Source organism: Chelonia mydas, chromosome 3 (genome assembly GCF_015237465.2).
Source record: "Chelonia mydas isolate rCheMyd1 chromosome 3, rCheMyd1.pri.v2, whole genome shotgun sequence".
Classification (NCBI taxonomy): domain Eukaryota; kingdom Metazoa; phylum Chordata; order Testudines; family Cheloniidae; genus Chelonia; species Chelonia mydas.
Genome location: NC_057851.1, coordinates 123,549,691 through 123,564,920, shown reverse-complemented (window position 1 = coordinate 123,564,920; position 15,230 = coordinate 123,549,691). Strand labels below are relative to the sequence as shown.

Below are 15,230 nucleotides of genomic sequence, written 5' to 3'. Positions count from 1 at the left end.
GACTCCCCATTTTAAAGACTCAGGTCCTGAACTTATGTGACAAATATAAAGATCAGAAAAATTCCAAAAATGCTTTTTTAGAAAATTTATTTTTTGTTTCCATGCTTTTATATAATTGAGAAATTACACCCCTGCCCTTAATGGATCTATTTGAAATGTTCATATATATTAGATGGACACATTTATGTGTTGCACACTTGCTTCCTAAAATGAATTAAACCTGCCAAGGAGTCCGTTGTACGCACCATAGTTGTAGCCGTGTCGGACCCACCTTTTTATGTTATCACTTTGACTGCTGCTCTGGATTTGTGCTGTTAATTAAATTACACATGATTTCCTACAGGTGGTGCTACAGCCAAACTGCAATCCGAGTGTAGGCAACAGAAAGCAAGGTAATGTAACTAATCTTTAATAAAGAAAAACGATTGCTGCCTTAAAGCATAATATTTTTGACAGGCTGGTCTAAATTCTTCTCGGGGTCACAGAGTTAATCACACAGTGGTCACAGGCCCCCTTAGTGCTAAGCGTGAACAATACGGTTAACATTTTCAAGAGAGAGTTAAATTTCGTTGTCATTCCTATCCTACATCTCTCTGCTTTCATAACTCACCATCTGGAACTGATAAACTCTCTTATCTATGGCTGGCCTCTTTTTCAATTGCTATAAATATATCCCACAAAGACTGACCAATCACCAGAATATAGTGACTACCACCTGCATTAAACGCAGAGCTTCCCAAAGGCTAATACCTTTTAGATATAAGTCTGACTGTAAAACACAAGAATGTGTGACACCATGAAGAACCTTAAATAAGAATGACATTCTGTGGAGTCATCCCCACAGCCAGCACTGCTGTCATTCCCAAGGCTGGCCAACAACATTTTGGCACATGAGGCGGGGAGCTCAAATGACGCCCCCATGTCCCCTCGCTTTGGCCAAAACTTTGAAAGGTCTCAATTCTGCCTTCTTCCTGTTCTACTCCTCTCATGGTACTGCTCTGCTACCTACCCCAATAAAGGAGAACTAACAACTTAAAATGCCTTGTTCAAAAATTTTAAGTCACACTTAACTTTCAAACGCCTGAATAGCAAATGTAACTTTTCTTGGCTGCATAGTAAACACTGGCATTTTTATCTGTTTGAATAATCAAAGTGGTGCTTTCCGTGCCTTCTTGGTTGCAAAGATTTGAACTGCTTCCTGCTGAAGGTCCACAGTTTGGGCCAGCTCATGCTCTATTGAGATGGTTGCAAGGCCAACCAGCCTCTCCTGTGTCATTGTGGAGCATAGATGTGTTTATTATTAACTTCAGCTTGGAGAAGCTGCGTTCTCCACTGGCAACTGTTACAGGAAGTGTTAGAAGTATGCGCAGAGCAACAAAAGCATTTGGAAAGAGGGTGGTCATCTTCTTTGTGCACATATATTCCAGAACAACCTTTGAAGTTGATCCTGCTAAAATGTATCTTGAAAGGGCTTTCAGTTCATCACCTAAATCACTCACATCAATATCGCACATGTCGTCATGTGTCAACACTGTCTCTAGTGCCCTGCATTGCTGGTGTAGGTCTTCTTCAGGTATAGTGAGGAGTTTTGGAATATCCTACAACATCCCAAATATACTGCTGTGTTCCTTGAGCTGCATGAAACATTCTTCAACTGACTGTATTGCACAATCTAGCACCTGGTTAAAGAATTCAACTTTGAATTGTTGTTTGGGGTCTCTTATGGGATTATCCCGTGCCTCATAATCAAAATGTCTTCTTCTTCGGTGACTCTTGTATTCTTGAATGGGTGGGAAAATAGCTTCAATGTGAAGTTCCTCTGCCAATTTCTGTGCACGCTTTAGAACATTTTGAAATCCCTCATCTGACCGGTAAGACTGTAGGTATGACTTTCCTTTGTCCAGTTGTTCCATTGCTCCAGATATATCAAGGTCAACACCTTGGAGTCTCTTGCTTACAACATTTATTTCAAACAGTATGTCATGCCACAACACTAATCCACACAGAAATTTGAAGTTATGTATGTTTCTGGTGATTCCATTTCCCTCTGCCACTGTTCTCCCACGAACAGGTCCTGTCATAGCATTATCCTCCATAATGGCAACTGTGGCATCATCTATCTTCCCAATCTGGTGTTTGATAGGCTTTATCGCCTCCACTCGACTTTCCCATCTTGTAGCACTCAGTGGTTTCAGTGTCAGAGAGAATGTTCCCAGATGTTGCTTCAAAATTTGCCATCAATGAGTTGATGCAGAGAAAAATACATAGATACTTTGAATTACATTAAAAAATTCAGCAGCCTCACTAGAAGCTGATGCTGCATCACTGACCACTAAGTTCAATGAATGAGAACTGCATGGGACAAAAAAAGCTCGAGGGTTTAACTCTCAGATCCGTGTCTGCACTCCTCTGTCCTTTCCTCTCATGTTGGCATCATTATCGTAGCGCTGAGCTCTCATGTCAGCTATCGCAATTCCCATATCTTCCAGCTTTTTAAGAAGCACATTTATCATACCAGCTCCTGTAGTATCATCAATGTCAATAAATTCTAGAAAATGCTCTCTGACAGTCACCATTGCAGCGACATTTTCACTAGGTTCTGTTGTTGTTACAAAACGCATCATTAAAGTCATTTGTTCCGGTTGGCTGATGTCAGGCGTGCAGTCCAGAATAACAGAGTAGTACCTTGATGACTTCAGATCTGCCACAATCATCTGTTTGACTTTTGTTTCCAGTTACTGTATGATCTCATTTTGAACTGTTTTTCCAAGGTAGTGGTGTGTGTACATTTCTTAGGTGGTGACTCTTCTTAGATGCTCCTGGAGTACAGCATCAAACTCAGCCATCAGCTCCACAATTCTAAGGAAGTTTCCATTGTTTGGCACATACAGCTGATCTGAAGGGACACGCAGTGCTAGGTTTTGGGTAGCAAGCATTCTCACAATGGCAATGAGCCTTTTCAGAACATTTTGCCAGTAAAGAGACTCTGATGCACTCTTCTCTTGATGCTGATCATCTATGGTGGCCTTTAACCTTAGTCTCATCTCAAGCTCTTTCCACCTATGGAATGCTCTCTGGTGATTTGCTGCCTTCTCATGGTATGGCAGATTTCTAGCCAGATTTTTCCAGTCCTTTGTTCCTGTAGAACCCAATGTGGCTGGAACATTAGACTGGAAGAGTTTGCAACAAAAACAGTATGCGGCATTCTGGGTTTTTGAGTACATAAGCCATGGCCTCTCCTCTTTGTCACCATTGGGGATTTCATGCCAGTAATGTGTTGGGTGGAAACTTCTATTTTCATTGTCTTTGGGGAACGTCAAGGGAACAAGGAAGTCCCTCAGGCTACTGCTCAAGTGGGTCCACAGTCCTGGATCATCTAGACTTAAGGAACTAAACTCAGCAGCAGCTGTTTCTTGCACCTCCACCACACTCTTCTCTGATCTACACTTTTCTTCAGGAATGTGCATGGTTACATCCATTTGAGATGGAGATATGGATGCTGCAGTAGCTGCCAGGTCACCTGCACTCTGACTAACTGGAAGATCAGGCATCTCCTCACCAATCATATCCTCACTGGAGCTGGAAGGCTCACCGTGAACATTTCTGTCTATGTATCTCAGGAGAGCTCCTTCCTGCTTAGATAGAAAAGCTTCCTTTGCTTTCTTTCTTTTTCTGAATGCTGCCCCAGAGGGGCGTTTTCTTCTTTCACTCATGACTGCTGTTCTGTGCTGGCTATAGTGGCTCTCAACACTCAATTGAAGGGGACAAATGAGCAGGCTGGTAGCAGGGCCTGAGTGAGGGAAGATATCAGCGTCTTAAGGGCCTAACTGGCTCCTACTACTTCAGTTGACTGCCTGTTCTCCTCAAGTGGGTTCAGGGAAGCAGCAGGAAATAGGAAGCTCCTTGAGAAGCTGGTGTTAATCAGTCCAGGCTCCTAGGGGTGCTAGAGAGGTACATAAGAGACTCCCCCTCCTCTCTCTCCCTGCAGCTCCTGCTGCTTTCTGTTATTTCCTCTCACCTTTTCTCCTGCCTGCCTGTTATGTCTCTTGTGCCCTCCTTTCTCCAGCACAGCACTCCACCATCTCTGTGCATCTCGAGCAGAGAGAATACATATGCACCAGCAGCAGACACAATTTTCTACACTCTGGGTCCTAGTGGACACCCCCCCCCCCTCCCCCCACAGTCTGGCACCTGAGGCAGCCGCCTCAGTTCGCCTCATGGTAAGGCCAGCCCTGGTCATTCCTGTGCCACTGAGTCATGCAGCTGACAAGTCCTGAAATCTCCTTTCATTGCTTCACTGTGCTTTCAGCTCCACTCATTAGGTGGTCTGTTCTTATCCTTGATGTAGTTTGATACAGTGCAAACTATGCTGTATATCTTGAGTCCTGACAAAGAAAGAATATGTATCAATTTGCCTGAGTGCATACACTAACAATACAATATCAATGTTGCCTTTTGTAAATTAATACTGATAAGTGTTGCTGACACAGGAGTTCAGCTAAGTGATCCTCCTGTCCATATGAGGATTTGTCCCATATTAATGGGAGCTCTTTAAATCCAAGGCATTTGGACTTGCTAGTGAGGTCCTTAAACCATGAGTTTTATTGATCATGATCATTCGCATACTTTGACTAAACCCCCAAAGTTCTGTCCCAACATGCTCTTGGCTCAATGTACATCCTGGGATGCATTCCCTAGGTGCAGTCTGCTCTTTAGTTGTCCCATACCTAATCAAAAATCTGGAAGGGTTATTCCCAGGACATCACATCAGTAACCCTTGTTCCCATCCAAAACACTGAACTCAATTTTTTTATTACAAGAACTCGTATAGGCCATGACCAATTACCTAAGTGTCCTGTGGTGACCCTGCAGCTAATGGCCGTGATTGGGGCAGTAGTGAGCAGTGCTGTGTGATTACGTTAGTGTGCCTTCATGATGCAGCCTCCAGATGATGCATGTGCCTCCGTGAAGAGCAGGGGTGCCAGGGGGGCGGGGGGGGACCAGGGGGCCATGACACCATCATTTTTTACCAGCTGTAAGGGCGAGCCACGGGGAGAGAGGGTGGAGAGGAGCGAGTGGGGGCGGGACCTCAGGAGAAGGGGTGGGGGGGGGGGGGCAGGGCCATGGTTTGGGCACCGGTGGGCCCCCCACTTTTAGGAAGCTTCCGTCGCCCCTGGTGGAGAGTGATATACACTAGGAGATCAACAGTATGTTGACATCAGTGAAGTGGAGTTTCCCTTCTCTGATATCTAGTGCTGAATTTAAAATCCATGGGTTCAAGCTGCAGATTACTTCAGGAAACCTGTCACATAGGAGTTAGTTTGGAGGGGCAAATAGCAAACCATGGTCCTTCTTGCGGACTGGTCTTTATATACTGAAAACAGAAATTCAAATAATAATACAAATATTGTCCATATCTAAAAGTATATTGGACATGCTTATGACTGTGAATCTCTGGTCTGGCTGTTCTGTGGCTGGCACAAGGGCTGGCGGGTGGCAAAGGTGGCTTTAAATAAATTAAAAAAAAAACAACTTTTTTTTTATCCTTCTAGCTTCATAATACAGAAAATCAGAAAGCTGAAGCTTTGCACATTTATAGATGTTTACAACCTCTCATGCATATGCTAATTTGGAAATTAATCCAAAAAAGAATAACATATTTATTCTTGCATTCCTCATAAATGTTTCTATTTCCAACACAAAAACTAATAGAGAAAATATTATTTGTGAAGACAAAACAATGAAATGTTCCATGCCAGAGTTCTGGTGTTTAAAGTGTTATGTATTATACCTCGTGGTCAACCCCTCTTCTCCGACATGATCATTTTGCCAGTGCCTGCAGTATATGGGGCCTGGCCAGTTGAGCACCAAGATTTGACAGGCTCTTTCAGCAGCTGGCCTACTTGCTAGTATCAGCATGGGAGGAGCCCCTGCCCCAGGGGCCTTCAAAAGCCCCTTGAAGTGGAGAGGCATGAGATCAGGCCCCTAGTGAAGTCCACTACTGCAGGGCTCCCCTTCTGTAGACCCCAGGTTGGTCCCAGGAGGTTGGAGGAGTTGACACTGAAAACTGTTCATTGTCTTCTGACAATATCTTCCCCATCATCTTTGTTGACATAAATAGAAAGTACTTACTTCTTTAGTGGATCAATTCCTAATCATGGGAAGTTCTGAACATCTGTAAATGTCCAATGTTTCAACTTTCTGACTTTGAATCTGGAAGGATAAAAAAAATTAAACAGCATTTATTCAGTTGTTTAAAGGGGTCCTTTTAAATACACTTTTTAAGCAACTTTAACTGAACCAGACTGAGTAATGGATGTCAGGTCAACTTGATATATGATGGCAAAAGGAGGATAAGCTTTCCATTCATGTTGATAGTGTGATTTATTTATTCCACACTGAAGAAAGTGAGAAACATTCTCAGCCACTGCAGATTAGTTAGCCATGTGTGTTCCATTTTTATTGCCTAAAGTCTTTCCTCCCACCCACTTGAAGGGGTGATGTCCCTTCTCTGCTGAAAGGATAGAAACTGATCCTATGTAGAGTTTAGATTTCATAGCCATACATCTTATTTACAAGGTTTTGATGCTCCAGTCCTTTTGTATTTATAAGACACCTCATCTGTTTCTTTTTACAACCATGCTTAGATGTTTATAACTCGATGAAATGGACCTAAGATCAGAAATGCTTCAAGGAGGAACGTAACAATAGCAAAAATTAGCCAAGATGGTCAGGGCTGTAACCCCATGCTCTGGGTGTTCCTAGGCCTCTGATTGCCAGATGCTGGGACTAGATGACAGGGAGTGGATCACTTGATGATTATCCTGTTCTGTTTATTCCCTTTGAAACATCTGATATTGGCCACTGTTGGAAAACATTATACTGGGCTAGATGGACCATTGGTCTGATCCAGTATGGCTATTCTTATATTGTTATGTAGAAATCTCAACACACCCAGGCAGGCTCAACACATCCATTGCAGTTTTGGAGAAGTGTGGCCATATGTCTTGATATAAGTTCCCAATTCAGCTCTGATTGCCTTTACAAATAGGGCAATTTCTCCTCTTTCAGAGTGATTGGCTGAAATATTCAATTCCAAGTAAACTGCTTGATTAAGGGTCCAAGGGTACATTTACACTGCAATAGACCCACAGCATGGCCACAGCTGGCCTGGGTCAGCTGACTCAGGCTTGTAGGGCTTGGGCTGCAGGGCTAACAATTGCAGTGTAGATGTTCAGGCTCAGGCTAGTGCCTAGGCTCTGAAACCCCACAAGAAGGGTGGGCCTCAGGGTATGTCTACACAGCAAGTAAACACCCACAGCTGGCCCAAGACAGCTGACTCTGGCTCATGGGGCTCAGGCTGTGGGGATGTAAAATTGCAGTGTAGACATTCCAAGCTCTGGAATCCTGCAAGGAGGGGAGGGTCCAGCAGCCCAGGCTCCAGCCCAAGCTCAAATGTCTACACTGCAATTTTTAGCCTTGCAACCCAAGCACCACGAGCCTGAGTCAGCTGATTTGGGTCAGCTGCGGCCATGTAGTTGGTATATTATTCCAGTGTAGACATACCCTCAGATCCCAAGCTCCAACCCAAGCCTGAATGTCTACACTGCAATTTTTAGACCTGCAGCTCAAGCCCCATGAGCCCAAGTCAATTGACCTTAGCTCTGAGACTTGATGATGCAGTTTTTTTATTACAGTGTAGATGTACCCTAAAGGGCCCATAGACCCCCAGAGCCAAAGCAAAAAACACACATTTGGAGGAGGAGCAGTCAATATAGGCAAAATAGGCTCTGACCTGAAAGGTGATGTTAGTTGATGGTTATGGGTGTGAGGAAGCAAGATAAAATAGAATTCTCTCCTGTGAAATCTGGAATCTGTACAATGAAAACTGCTGAAGGAGCGGGTGAGACCTGCCTTCCATACTTAGAGTGCTAGTCACCTTTGAACAGGGATTCTTCAGAAATGGGGGCTGTGCTTAATGGCCTCCTTTTCTCAGTCATTTCAAAATATGCTCTGTGGATGAAACTCAACCCCACCTACACACACACACAAAGTCAGAATAGTCAGACTTTATGTGGGGGCTTGGAGATTGGTTTCACTCCTCCCAACCTGAGAGCAGGCTGCAAGGCTGCCAATGCACCCATAGTGTGGGGATTTTACGTCACTGGATCTATGTAATTTCAGATCCAGTAGCCCTTACCTGTGCCCCATGATCTCCTCTGCATTGCACAGGAGCTGCAGAGTCACGATTTCCCCTGTGCCCTTTGTGCGTAACACAATGGTTTATGTGGTGCAGAGAGCCTTGCATGGGTCCTCCACACCTGAGTGGAAGAGGACCTCTATATACAGTTGAGAGTCAAAACATTTAGTGATGGAATATGTCTGTGCACTAAAGATACATTGTGCCACAGAGAGTGGATCTCTGTGAAACTCCTTTTTACTTCACTCCGGTCCATACAAAACCTTTCCTTTGCTTTTGAGTAAAGCGCATTTGAATGAGAAGCTCAAAACAAAGTTCAAAGCTGCCATATTTCACCCTCTTTTGCATTGAAACTGTGAAGCTGTAAGTTCAATTTGAGTTCAGTATGAAACTATAACCCGGCCCACAATCACTCAAAATTAGAGATAAGATCAAGCTGCAAACTTCAATCAAGATCTGAATTTCCCTAAAGTTTGAGGGGATTTGGGTCTCGTGCTCTTGCCTCAGGCTCGTTTACTCAAAACTGAGACCAAATTTGTGCCAAATCAAGCTAGCCTTAGTGATTTTTCCAACCAATGTGTGTTGTTTCAAATTTGTAACAGAATCCCAGCTAGGTGAGTTTCACTTTTTGTACTGAAAGTTTTGTACTACTCAAACAGGGAGTACCTTGAGACTGTTGACACACCAACCACTTCAAACTCTTTGTCTGTCCCCTAGTCTGCAAAAAATTGTCTACATTCTGATCTTAATAAGCCAGAACTTTATTTTATATATACAATTCTTCTTTACAAAATTCTGTTATTTATTGTAATGTTCTGTTCCCAGTTCATTTCCAAAAACATTATTGTTCTAATAAGGTATATGAGTGTTGCCAAAGTTAATTCACCAATCATGCACCCAAAGCAATCAAGGGAATAACATGGGTACAGGACTGAGCCATCAGTATCTATGTATAAGCACAGGTTTAACATTTGTAAGGGGGTAAGTGAGTTTCATACAATGAGCTAAATTAATCACTTGTGTAATTCCATTTATTGTAATGGAGTTAGTCCAGGGATGAATTAGTTAGTCCAGGCCAACTAAATGTGCTCTTTTTTTAATCACATGCCCCTTTCTGATTTGGTGGGCAGGATGCCACATCTTGCAGAGCTGTTTATTTAGTCTCTTCCCTCTCTCCCAACATTGCACAGTTTGTCCTCCTCACTTTTTCGCAAAAGTCTTTTCCTATTCCTGGTAGTTTTAAGAATGCTTTCTCCTCTAGGGCAACATTCTCAAAGGTGGGGACCTGAAGGTCTGATTCTACCTCTCCCTGGTAACCGAAGGAGGCAGAAAAATGAAGGGGCATTTGTAAATGATGGCTTCTGTTGAGACAATTGTTTCCTGTCAGTTGCTTTTGTATCAGGGCTTTGGAGCTTGTGGAGCTGCTCTCAGTCACGTTTACCTCCTGATATACTCTGATTCCACTCCCCACCCCCACCCCAAACACCAGTTCTCCTCCTTTGTGTTAACATGCAAGGTTTTTCTCTAGGCAAGAGACCGTAGGCAAGGCTGCATCAGCCAAGATTGTATTCTCCCTCCCCTCACATTCCCTGGGGTGTAAATCAGAGAGAACACTTTGAAGAATCAAGGACAAGAGATAAAAATAAATGTTTTCTGAAGGGGAGGAATACAAATGCAGCACTTTTAACATTTAAAATATTGTAAAAGAATGTTTACAGGTTCTAATGCCTTGTTAATAAAACTCTTAGACTTTTTAACTTCTGGAATCCCAGTCATTAGAAACTAACAGACTGAAATGTAGATGAATAATCAGTCTTGTGCTTGACATCAAAAACAGGTGAAACTTCAGAAGTAAGGACATGATCACTGAGGATCATTCCAAATACTTCACAACTGGTCAGATTTCAGTAGTCAAAAGCTGCCCCGTCACCATCGCCCGTTGTGTTTTTTCATAAAAGTTATTGAACTGTATACGATAGTGTAGTGTACTGTATACTTTTGGTGTAAAAATACTATGGTAAAGCAGAGAAAATTTTGATTTAATTAATTAGGAAAACAAGCCTACAGATAAGACTCCTACTCACAACAAAAAAACAACTAATTTGTACTAAACAAGGCAAAGCTAAGACTGACACCCCAGCCATGATTTCTGTAGGCACTGATAGACTGTTGGCCATGATGCTCATTTAGCTGGCATTGCCTTGATAGGTTATTTTTTTGTTTTGAAGGAGGGGCTGAGAGGGAAAGGAGGGACAGGAATCATACGCGGGAAGAGTTCTATTGGATAGTGTGGGGTAATGTAAAGTATATGTCCCCTATTCAGGGGAAAAATAATATTTTAATTATATGAATGGATAGAACCCTGATACTGTACTATAATAATGGGCACCTTTTAACTCTGTGTAACCAGTTAATAGCTGTAGCCTGGTTTCAAAATTGTGTTCTGTGGATGCAACCTGTGCTGCACAATTAAAACTACAGTGGTAGTGTAGACAGGGCTATTCATATGTTGGCTATGTCATTATTGCATTGGTCACTCACGAGTCATGACCTCAATGCTATAATAGATATTTTAGAACCATTAAGTTATGCAATATAAATATAGATATTAGGTCAGTGGGGAGTAGTGTCATTGCTGTTCCAAGAGAGAATGTTATCAAAGGCTTCTGTATCTAGAAAATGTTTAGTTCATGGATGTTTATGTGCCAGCCCACCTTTGTAGGCAAATATATATTGTATGCATACTAGTAGAGACAGTATAATGAAAATCCTTGTGGCCTGTAGCCATACCACCTTCAGCTGTGATCTTATCAGGTTGCATAAGGAAGACAGGTTTGGTCTTGGTTAGTGCTTAGTTAGGAAATCTCAAAAGGACAACGCAGGATTCAGCATTTGTATATTTATTTGTATTATTAAAGCATGTAGTAGCCCCTGTCATGGACCGGGATCCTCTTGTACAACCATGAGAAGGCCCACTGAAGCCAAGGGCTATTTTACATGAATAAGGGTTTGGAGGATCAAGACCTAACTTACACTGAGACCACTGCAAAACAATAAGACTTTGTCTAAGTCTATGGTAGGATTTGTGCAAAGAGCAGATCATTACTGTTTCACATATAATACATACAATACGTATATATACACAAATACATATAAATAATGTACAATCATTACTGCTGTCATAGTTAACTTATGGTTGAAAGACGTCAATAATGATCTTTTTAGCATCAGATCACTCTGTGTTGCTCAGTCTAAATGATTTGCATACAGAATGCCTAATAACGCTGTACATAATCTTTCATGTTAGAAAGTCAGGTTTTTTACAAAAAGTCCAGAAGTGTCAGCTCACTGCACCAGCAGCCAATTCAACACTTTATTTAAGATTCATTCCATGCCCTCTTCTCTGTTAGTCTGTTAATATCCCAGAGATCAGCCCTTTCTTGAATGAATGGCTGACCTATTCTTCTTTGATTTGCCATTGATTCCCTTTCCTTACCTCCCAATGCTCTGCCTGTTGACTAAATGCTAGAAGTAAGAATGCCTCAGATTTCTGACTTCTGAGTCATCCTCTAATGACTTGAACAGCTTGAAGCCAGCTTCAGCTCTTGGAGATCCTCAGTGAAAACTCCCTTTGTTTCTAGACACAACAAATGGACCTTTTCTTCCTTACAATAGGCACTATTAATAAAATACGTAATAAATAAATAATAGTAATAACAAATATTTCACATTTATACAGTGGGTGCCAGCCACTATGTTTTTCAGATTACCTCCACTGTAGGATGGGGCAAACCTCAACTCTTCCTTCAGTGTTGTGGAATCTTTTTATATATAAACAGTACAAATAATAGGACCTTGAGGCTCGTATGCACATGCAAACCTTTACTCTCGCACAAAGTCCCACTGACTTCAGTGAAATTTTGCATGAGAGTTAAAGTTACAAGAGTAATGATCTATTTGCTGGATCGGGCCACAGGCTTTTAACAACTCCTCCAGAAATTCCCCCTTCCAGCCCTAGGAGAAACAGTTTAATTGAGCTTAATCTACTTTAATAACATGAAGGGCTGAGTCAACCCTTTCAAGATTTGAAGCTGTGGTTCCTCAAAGCTTAGGTATCTGAAGTATTTCAATGTCTCCTTCAATAAAAACTAAGCTGAGGTGATCTCAGTTTTTGCCCAGTTTGATATTTCTCAAGGTATTGTTGTTGTTTTTTCCAGGATTGACAAACACAGTTTCTGTATAATAGAAGACATAAGTGCTGTAACCCAGAAACATTGCCATTATATTTCTAATGACAGAAAGATATTGGTCACAATGCACACGAGTCACTCTTTATATGCCACCACAATGCTTGTTTTCCATTTTGCAAAAGTACACAGTAACACAGGATGCTGGTCTGTAATCTTGTAAACGGAGGTAATATGTATTTCCAAACAATCAAAAATGTAATAGTGCTAGAACTATCCTGAGCTGTTTGCTTATATTTCAAATGTCTAAACTAGCTGCCATGTAACAAGAACAAAGGGTGGTCTTGTGATTAAGGCATTGAACTGGGACTCAAGAGATCCATGACTCTTTCCACAGATTGCATGTGTGAACTTGGGTGAATCTCTTAATCTGCCTACACCTCAGTTTTCCATCTATAAAATGGAGATAATATTTCCTTTCTCCCTCATTTTGTCTGGCTTGTCAATTTAGATTGTAAGCTCTTCAGGGCAGGTACTGTCTCTCATTATGTTTGTATAGTGTCTAGCACAATGGGGGCCTCAAACTCAGTTGGGTCCTCTAGGTGTTATTTTAATAATCATTATTAATTATTATTAATTATAAAGCAATTCTAGAGTTGAGAACACCCTGCCAGCAGCCCCCTCTTTTATGCCAAGGAATCTCCAGCTGCAGGATTATGTAAGAAATAAGGTAGTCTCTCAGGTAGCCAGAGCTCAAATCATTTATGAAATTATAAATCAAAAACAATGCCATACATTTTGCTTGAAAACTAACAGTAATCAATTAAGATGTTGGAGCACAAATAGACTGCTGCATTCTGCCCCAGCCAAAATTTCCCAAAATGGCCTAGTTGTATAGTGAATTGCAATATGCTAATATTCAAGGTTACAAAGATACAGAAAATGGTCAAGAAGTCCACATTCAAAACAAATGGTTGCACCTTTCTTGCTAAGTACAGATAATGAAAAATGGCCTTAGCAACAACTGCTACATGAGCATCTAGGACAGGGGTGGGCCACATCGGGGTGGGGAAATTGCTTGCAGGGCCATGAATGTAGGGCTTGGCCAGGGGGTTAGGGTGCAGGAGGGAGTGTGGGAGGAGGTGTGGTGTGCAGGAACGGGCTCAGGGGAAGGGGTTGGGGGTTCAGGGAAGGGGGCTGGGATGCAGGAGGGGGTGCACAATGCAGCAGGGGGCTCAGGGCAGTGGTGCAGGGAGGGGTGCGGAGTGTGGGAGGGGCCTCAGGGCAGGGGGTTGGGGTGCAGGAGGGGTGTGGCAGGGGGTTGGGGTGCGAGGTGCGGCAGGGTGTAGGGGTGCAGGCAGGGGGCTCAGGGCAGGGAGGTGGGGTGTGGGGTGCAGGAGGGGTTCAGGGTGTGGGCTCCGGCCCGGCGCCACTAACCTGGAGTGGCTCTGGGGTGGTAGCGGCATGCAGTGGGGCCATGGCAGGCTCCCTGCCGGCCCCGTGCTGCTCTGGGAAGTGGCCAGCACCACATCTCTGCGGCCCTTGGGGGAGGGGGCTCAGAGGGCTCCGCGCACCTGTGAGTACCTCCCCCGAAGCTCTCATTGGCCACGGTTCCCCGTTCCCGGCCAATGGGAGCTTCGGGGGAGGTACCCACAGGCAAGGGCAGTGCGCGGAGCCCTCTGCCCCCTCCCAGCCCCCAGGGTCCGCAGGGACGTGGTCCCGGGCGCTTTTGGGAGCAGCGCAGGGCCCACGGTGCCACGGGGGTGGCAATCCCACAGGCCAGATCCAAAGCCCTGAGTGACCAGATCCGGCCCGCAGGCCGTAGTTTGCCCACCCCTGATCTAGGACCCTATGGCTCCTCCAAAACCCTAGGTTACAAATCTGAGTCTTAAGAGGCAGGCATATCTATAAAGGGGCTTATAAAGTCACTGCCAATTCTTCCAGTTCTTTCCACTGACTTATGAATATTATTTGTTTTCTCCTGGGTGATGTTCATTCAGCTGGATTTCAGCCAGAACCCAGTCTCATTCAGGCACCAGGTAAGGCACTCTACTGCACCAGCTGGATTGGATAAGATGGGGACATAAAGCTGGGTATCATCTTCATATTGAGGATACCATGGCTCATACTTCTTCACTGACTCTCCTAACAGCCTCATAGATGTGTTGAACAGAAGGGGTTCTGTGTTGAACAGATGGAATTGCTGCATAAGAAAGCTCTCAGGATACCTGAACCACCGTCCATCACACCCCTTTGGGATATTTTAGACAAAAAGGTCTGAACCAGCACATCAAGGCAGCTCCACAAACCTCTTTTAGGGACTGCAAACATGTTATCCAAGTTATATGATTAACAAGTTCAATGAAAACTGACAAACCTAAAAGAAGCAGCATGGGGCTGGGGCATCTAACTTCCATCCACCACCAGGAGCAGATTTTCAGTTAATGCAAGCAGTGAAGTTTCCAAATCATACCTGGGCACGAAACAAGATTGGCTAGAGTGAAGGAAATCTGAGGATTGCAGAATTGTCTCACCACAACCTACTTGGCCTTTTTCCCCAAAAAGGGGACATCCCGGACCAGTTGATACTTAGGGAGATCAAGCATGTCAAAAAATATCTTTTTTGAGCAGAGGTCTGTGTTTCCATCAAGGAAAGTGTCAGCCTGCCTTCCTGAACAGAGAGGCTGACCTTCTCCACCAAGATCTAATGCTTAGCACTTATAAAACACTGTATATATATTAAGTATGGTAATTATGCCTCACAATACCCTTCAGAGGTACTGTCATCCCCAGTTTCTCAGAGGAACAAAGTGAGGCAAAATAAAGATTAAGTAATTTGCCCA

General features: G+C 43.3%; 1 long non-coding RNA gene across 1 annotated transcript; it reads left to right on the top strand.

The window, feature by feature from the left end:
• The first annotated feature begins 354 nt into the window (after nucleotides 1-354).
• On the top strand, nucleotides 355-14,626 carry LOC122465107. Its single transcript, XR_006289675.1, has 3 exons — nucleotides 355-392; nucleotides 14,388-14,426; nucleotides 14,540-14,626. It is a non-coding gene; the product is annotated as an uncharacterized LOC122465107 (long non-coding RNA).
• Nucleotides 14,627-15,230: the final 604 nt, after the last annotated feature.